This window comes from Physeter macrocephalus, chromosome 18 (assembly GCF_002837175.3).
Source record: "Physeter macrocephalus isolate SW-GA chromosome 18, ASM283717v5, whole genome shotgun sequence".
Classification (NCBI taxonomy): Eukaryota; Metazoa; Chordata; class Mammalia; order Artiodactyla; family Physeteridae; genus Physeter; species Physeter macrocephalus.
In genome coordinates this window covers 11,572,185-11,580,815 of record NC_041231.1, presented here as the reverse complement: position 1 = coordinate 11,580,815, position 8,631 = coordinate 11,572,185, and positions in this window count along the sequence as shown.

Sequence of the window (8,631 nt, the reverse complement as noted above, 5' to 3'; positions counted from 1 at the left end):
ATGTACCTTTCCTCCAGGTACAGATATCCCCCGCTTTTCAAAAGCTCGCTTTATGCCACTTCACTTTTATAAAAGACCTACATTTTCCTGCTTCTGCTAACTGAAAGAAATCTGAAGAGGATTTTCATTTTTACAAAAAAAAAAGAAAGAAAGAAAGAAAATGAAAAAGACAGAAAAATGAAAAAAGCATTTAGCGTTTGTTTTGCAGTGAGCACACACCCAGAGCTGCGTGGCTCCGCAAAGGTCCTTCCCCGGGAACTACACTCAGCATCTCAGCATCTAGGCACCTCACCTATGAACGGTGTCTGTGAGCATCTGTGCTTTATCTTGATTTACTTTGTGCATCCATTAGCAAGATGTGTCCTGAGGTAACTGCTTCTTCACCTTGTGCCACTTTGTCTTACGAAAGGTTTCACAGGAATGCTCTACTTTCGGATAGCAGGGGAAACCTGTATAGGGAGGGCACTTCTCACATGAAGGTTTTATGACTTGTTTCAGGGGAGAGGGGTAGGGAGAAGGTCAGAGTGACCCTCCTGCTTCTGCCCTGTTCTCAAATTCCTTCAGCTTAAAATATACAATATGCCAAGGTGCCATGTTTTGAGGTAGCGTGTCCTGAAGCCCATCACAGGCATGGTCTGTAGCACTGGAGCTCAAATCTTACTGGGTTGTTAGGAAAATCAAATGAGATCATATTGCAAGTTACAAGACACAGTGGTTCATCTATAAAAGTGACATTCAGGGCTTCCCTGGTGGCGCAATGGTTGAGAGTCCGCCTGCTGATGCAGGGGACATGGGTCCGTGCCCCGGTACGGGAGGATCCCACATGCCGCAGAGCGGCTGGGCCCGTGAGCCATGGCCGCTGAACCTGCGCGTCCGGAGCCTGTGCTCCGCAACGGGAGAGGCCACAACAGTGAGAGGCCCGCTTACCACAAAAAAAAAAAAAAAAAGATAAGAAAAGTGACATTCAATAAATGCTAGTTTCCTTCTGAAGGGTACCAGCATACGCCATATGAAATTATGTCTATTTGGCATGTGGATTATTTTAAGCTAAAGGCAATTGAGAACAAGCAGAGGCAAGAAAAGCTCTTCACCTCCCCCTAACTGCTTAAAACTAGAGTATAAATTTCCCCTTTTGTAAAGGAAAATTATATTTATGAAGGAACTTTCCATTTGTAAAGGTGTCTCTGTACCAGGAAGAAAGACAACTTTTATCACCTAAGAAACTCTTATCTACATAATAAGACAATTATCATATATTTCCTCCTCTCACTTTGTCATAAGTTTTCTCTCCTACCCAGAAGCCCAAAACCCCTTTTCCTTTGTCTAGCCTAAGATGGTATATAAACCTCAATCATCTGGCCACTTCCTTGAGTCTTGTTTCTTTGTGAAACTCCCATGTGTACCTATATAATTAAAACTGGTTTTCTTCTCTTGTTAATCTATATATTATCAATTTGATTCTTAGGCAGAGCCACGAACCTAGGATGATAGAGGAAAAAGGCTTTTCCTCCCCTGCACGTCCTTCCTATAGGTCATGGAACACAAACTCAGGTGCCTCTGGTGGCCAACGTAAATGAGTGCAGCAGAAGGGACTGTGGCGACCTGGAGAGCTCATGTCCACACTAAAGGGCAGTGACCCACTCAGCATCAGCCAGTCATTTCCAGGAGGGGCTTCAGGGCCAGCGCTTCCAGTTTTAAAGAGAAGCAGGAAAATTGGGTGTGGAATATGCCTATTTTTAAATGTGGGCAACTAATTCTAAACCCTAGGTAGACCAAATAAAATACACCAGACCCAGGGGCTGCCTGTTTGCAACTACTGCAAGAGGGCTGGGCATGCAGATAACTCCCAGTTTTAAGTACCATCTGAGGCACTATTATGCAGCAAGACCAAGGGACTCTCCAGTAAAATTCTTATTTCACTCCAGCGTGGACTCAGTCAATCAGCCTAACTCTCTTCACACTCCAGTGAAACAGGAACCTGGTGCGACAGGATCATTATCACCAGAGGAAAGGACAATCTCACCACGGGTCATCAGCTTGCATTATATAAATGAATCTAAGGGCTCGATATGAGGAAACAATGAAAATGCACTCACCGGGCAGTGAGGCGCAAGCAGTGCAGGAACCCAATTGTGCTGATCAGACTTACAGAGCCAATCACAAATACAGCAGGAGCATTCAGTCAGCACTTTCAGGTGATATTTTCCCAGTGTGATACTCACTGCTTTCACGCTTCCTTCATCTCTGACTCATTCTTTCCGGTTCAATCTATTTTGTTTATGGATTTAATATCTGGCACCATTCCTCTAAAGAGTTTACCATTTCCCTCTGTCTTCTCTTCCTCCTCCTGTTCCAGAGCAGGGCAGATGGAAAACCAAATAATAAACACAGACAGATGTAAAAAGATATGGATATTTATAATGCTTCAGTTTGGGGCCCCAAATGAAGCTGGCAACAGACATAAGATTGGAGGTGCCTCGTCCCTTGCAGGAGAGTCTAAGCATTGTTGCCTCTGACAAACGCCATGCTTTATAAAGCCCAGTAATTATAATTTGGTGCTAAAGACCCACACTTTCCATCTGAATGTGTTTCTTTTATTTTGCCACTTAAGGGCAACTGAGCATTCCATGAATCAGGGATGACCTGATAGACGTGAGTCACCTAGAAGTCCACCGTATACTCTGGGAAGACCAACATCCAATAGTCTTCTCACCTGTTGGGAAGGTTCGGGGACAATGAAATTGGTACCCAGCTGCGTTCCTTGATGTTCATGGGACACAAGAGCCCTATGAAAGAGAGGCTGAACTGCCCACAAGTGGAATATGCTACAACCTGTATGATGGACAGGGGAGTTCCTTTAAAAACCCAACTGTTAGAAGAGACAATAGGACCACTAAGAGCAAATCACCATAAAGGAGGGAGTCTGGCAGGGTGGCTGTCTTAGTCATCTCAGGCTGCTGTAACAAAATACCACAGCTAAAATAAATATTTGGATTATGTTCCATGAGACTGAAAATGACTTTTGTGGGAATCTGATCTTGGCGGTACCCTATGTGTATGGTTACAAATAGCCCTAAATTGCCAAATACAGTGGGAACTTGTTAGCACTTACATTACTTTACCTCACTGACACGTGATACTGTTGACAATTCCTTCTCTGAAATTCTCCCCTCCCTTACTGACTTTTCCCTCTGAACCTCTCTGGCCACTTTTGGGATGCTACAGACAAGCCTGGTGCAGGTGGAGCGGCAGTAAGAAGAGAGGACACATGAGGAAGTACCTGTGGAACAGTGAGCAATTGCCTTAAGAAGTAATACCCAGACCCTTGAGGGCTATGGACCCCTTCCCCAGCCTGAAGAGCAGTGAATGGCAGATGAGACTTGAGAGGGACTGCACTGACCCTGAACTCTGGTCATACAGCTCCACAAGGAGCAGAAGAAACCTCAGCATCTGTTCATTCAATGTTTGCTCGCACATTAGAGAGTAAGCAGAAATGAAAGCAACCTTGAACTTGTCCAACTGTTCATTCTCGCCAGGCTTTGAACTTGGATTAGCCTATACGGGCTGGCCTCGCTCCCCACTCCTCAGTCTTCTCCGGGACCTCCTCTTTCTCACCCTGCCCTGAACTGTAGGGGTTCCACAAGGTTCCCTGCTCAGCCCTTTTCTCACTGTTCACTCTCCAGGTAACCATAACAACCAACCAGTTTTAACAATCACTCATTCACTGATGATCCCTAATTCTGTATCTACCGACCAGAACTGAGCTTCAGACTAGTGTACCACAGCTCAGTATGTGTCCCACAAACCCCTCAAACTCCACATGTCCAAAACTGAATTGATTTTTCTCCTTCCACAATCCTGTCCTCCTCTTAATTCTCTTTCTTGACCAACTGGACCTCCATTAACTCAGCTGAACAAGTCAGAAAACCAAAACGCTGTCATCAGAATTGGCTCTGAGTTTCTTTAAACGCATATTAGAAGGTACTCTAAGGCAGCGGTCCCCAACCTCTTTGGCACCAGGGACCGGGGCTGTGGAAGACAATTCTTCCATGGACGCGGTAGGAGGGAGGTGGTTCAGGCGGTAATGTGAGCGATGGGGCGTGACGGGGAGTGGCAGATGAAGTTTCGCTCACTTGCCTGCCTCTCACCTCCTGCTGTGCGGCCCGGTTCCTAACAAGCTGCAGACCGCTACCGGTCTGCAGCCCAGGGCTTGGGGACCGCTTTTCTAAGGATATAGATGAATCATGTTAGCTCTTTTAAAAGATCAGTGTTGGGGGGCTTCCCTGCTGGCGCAGTGGTTGAGAGTCCGCCTGCAGATGCAGGGGACACGGGTTCGTGCCCCGGTCCGGGAGGATCCCACATGCCGCGGAGCGGCTGGGCCCATGAGCCATGGCCGCTGAGCCTGCGCGTCCGGAGCCTGTGCTCCGCAACGGGAGAGGCCGCAACAGTGAGAGGCCCACATACCGAAAAAAAAAAAAAATCAGTATTGGGACTTCCCTGGTGGTCCAGTGGCTGAGACTGCACGCTCTCAATGCAGGGGACCCGGGTTCGATCCCTGGTCAGGGAACTAGATCCCACATGCCACAACTAAAGATCCTGCATGCTGCAACTAAAGATCCCGCATGCCACAACTAAAGATCCTGCATGCTGCAATGAAGATCCCACATGCCACGACTAAGACCAAGTGCAGCCAAATAAATAAATATTTTTTTTAAAAAAAGATCAATGTTGTTATTGACTTGGAGGTGTGGTGTGTGGTGTGTGTTTATAGTTCTCAGAGGACTACTGAATATGTCTTCAATAAGCTTTTCCTTCTCTATCCACACTTCCTTATCCTTGGTTCTTACTTACATTGTCTTTTGCCTGAATCACTGCAATAAGCTCTCATGCAATCTCCCTCATTCATATTCTAATAACCATGGCTGCCAAAGGGATTTTTTTTAATTTTAACTATATTTAAATACATTTCTTCTTATTACAGAATTAATACATGTTTATTGTGGACATCTGAAAAGAGTTTGTAATAGCACAAAAAGGTAATCACTGTTAAAACTGTATTATATATACTTCCAGCCTTTTTCTATAAATAAACATACATCTTTAGATAAAAAGGATTATACTATACATACTTTATATGCCCTACTTTTTAAAATTAGAGTTGTGAACAATTTCTTAGTATAAAATTACCTAATATAAAAATATTTTATTATTATTTTTAAAAATTTATTTTATTTTACTTTTGGCTGCTTCGGGTCTTAGTCATGGCAGGCAGGATCTTCGTTGAGGCATGCAGGATCTTTCGTTGCGGTGCACAGGCTTCTCTCTAGTTGTGGCGTGCAGGCTCCGGGGCACGTGGGCTCTGTGGTTGTGGAGTGTGGGTTCCAGAGCGTGTGGGCTCTGCAGTTTGCGGCATGCAGCCTCTCTAGTTGAAACGTGCAAGCTCAGTAGTTGTGGCGCATGGGCTTAGTTGCACCGCGCCATGTGGGATCTTAGTTCCCTGACCAGGGGTCGAACCAGAGTCCCCTGCGTTCTAAGGCAGACTCTTTACCACTGGACCACCAGGGAAGCCCCTAAAAATATTTTAAAAGATCCTATAATAAACATCTTTGTACATGCATCTTTGTTCATATCATAATTATCTCTTTTGGGGTAGAATTGCCAGGTCAACGGGGATGCATATTTTTAAGACTTTGAATCTTTGCCAAATACTCCATGGAAAGGTTTTATTCATTTATTATACGTCCACCAGTAGAGTGATCATTTTAATGCAGAAATCAAATTGTTACACAAAGACTTGGAAAAAACTTACAGGTTCAAAAACACAGGCCAGAGAAGGCTCGGAAACAAGGCTGTTGTAGTCATTTGGGCCAGCAAGTTTCCACGTATAGTTGTGGCCCACTAGAGTCTTCCTGACAAAACATGAAGAGTTCAAAATATGAAAGATCTTTCTTCATCTCCTAGAACAAATGCCATGCAAGGCCAAGGACTTTCATTTTTATATATGACTAAGTACTTAGTAGCTTTCTTCATTAATTATTAAGAGTGATTAAAATTTTATAGTGTCAAAAAAAGAACGTTCAGTACTGCCAATTATCAAAAACTTTGGCTGCCACAGAAAGTCTGGTAACGATGCAAATTTCCTGCCACACATGTGACAGCATAGATTGCTGGAATTTCCACAGTTTTCAGGAATGATTTTGAGGGGACTGGGGAGATTCATAGTGTCATAAGTTTCAAATACAGCCCTTCTTGTATGTGTTATTTCACGAGTCAAATATAGCTGTTTTTCTGGTTTTATCATATTGTTCATGCATCAACATTATGATGTTGCCACTTGGGGTTGCTATTTTGTTCCTCCCTAATTCTTTGTTATCATCAAATTCTCTTCTCACAAGAAGTGGAATGGATGGGTTAGGTGTATTATGAGGTCTTTTGTGCCAATTAAGTTAACATATTTGCAAATCACTGGTCTGAATGCCTAAAAATCTCACTACCCTGAGTCTACATTGATTTACTAGGTTGGTTAACCTAGTAAAGAGACCTGGTAAATTATTGCCTATAAGGTGATCAGATGTTTGAAGGAAGGAAAGAAAACAGAGTGGCTGAAAGCAATTTTGGGAAAGAGTGACAGGAGGTTCACAGACTCACCCTTTCTCCTCCTAACTCTTGGTTTTTAAAACAGTGGTCTTATGTGACAGAATATATGCAGGAATATATGTTATATGAATATATATATATATATATATATATATATATATATATATATATATATATATATATATATAAAACAGGACTCAAACATTAGCAGGGGTAAGAGATCTGAGCCACCTATTAGCCTAATAGAAACATAAACAATGCTGTGTTGAGAACTGCACCAATACTGTTTTGTACTCAGCTCAAGCTACCCAGCCGCTGGCCTACAGATTCATGAAACTCCTGCTTTGAATCTGAAAGACTAGCAGGAAAGAGGAGAGAGCTCTTCCTACATAAGTGACTATTGGAGGAAATGGAGACATCTGCCTGATGATAGGTTCAAAGTTTCCCCATGATTTTAAAATATATAGGATTTACCTTGACAAACAGCTCATGAGAGGATACGAGAATCTGGTTTTCACCAGTCCAGCTCGCATTTCAACAGGAATTCCGTAATGTTACCAGCCTGAGGAAGAACTGCTCCACTGCACGGCAGTACATTTCCATTCCCTTATGGCGAAAAAGGGGATGAGAAAATTAGCTAAATCAGTTCTGCTTGATTCTGCTCACATCTCTACTGCCAAGAGTAGCAGTTACTCACCAACAGGCACTAGAAACACGCACACACCCAGAGACATACACAGTCAAGCATTTGTTAGACTATAACTTAATAAGCGTGTTGTTTTCCATTATCCAGGTCTCTAGATAAAATATTCAGTACCATCAGAATTTGGCTTGCTTCAACAGCAGAATTTTATGCGCAGTCCTAGGTCAGCTATGAATCACAAATAGTTACTTTTCACCCAAGACAAAGTTCCAAAAAGTTTTCTCTGCCCATCCTCTGAGGTAGGGTGAAACAACACCAATGAGGGTCCCTGACAGGCCACAGGCAAGGGCAGGAGAGAAGATGCAATGACAGAAAAAGAAAAGCAGGGATAAAGTGGAAAGAAAAGAGAGGAAAGATTAAAAGTAATAGAACATTTAAAAGACAAATGTGAATGATCTCATGTGTTACAGTACTGAATTGCCATAGGTTATATTTATTCAGTATCATCTACCCTACACCAGACACTGTTCTAAGTGCTTTTATATGCATTATTTAACTCATTCAACACACATTCGTAGCACACCTTCTGTGTGCCAGGCACTGTTCTAAGAATGTTCTGTAGAGAACAAAATAGGTGAAAATCTCCTCCTTCTTGGAACTTACATTTCAGTAGGGAAGATCTTATTTAATCATCCAATAAGGAAAAGAGATAGGAAAAGCATGTGAGAAGGGACAGAAAAAGAGAGAATTTAGGGACAGGGAGATAAAGGAGATGAAGGTCAGAGTGAAGTGTCCTTTTCAAGGCTTTCAGACGCTAGAAAGAGGATAAGTCTCTGTTCACGCCTCAGCTCCTCCAACATAAAGGTTTTGGAAGGTCTCCAACACAAAGGCTTCGGAAGGTCCCACCATAACCAATTCAGTGAAAAGCCTGAATTGGAAATGTTTGAAGAAATATACTTCTATATTATGTCAAATGTATACAGTAATTTGAAATGTTAACAAAGTCTTTCCGAGTAGATATCCAGCAATATTCTGTTTTAATAAAAATACAAGAGCTATTTGTAACAAGCAACATTCACCTGCACATATAACCCTCGTTTCTCTCAGTCTATTTCAGTGAAAGAGGAAAAAAAAACCCAGTGACCTAAGAAACGATAAACCAGATATTTGGCTGAATCCCTCACCAGCACCAATTAGAATACTAATAGATGCCATTTATTGAGGACTTTCTATTTGCTGTATAACCAACCATCCCAAAACTTAGTCGTTTCACAGCAATGAATTATTATTTCTCATAATTATATAGGTTGGCAGGTCAGTTCAGGTCTCTACAGCTCACATGGCTGCATTCAGGTGGGGACTCCGGCTCCCTGATGCCTCTTTCTCCATGT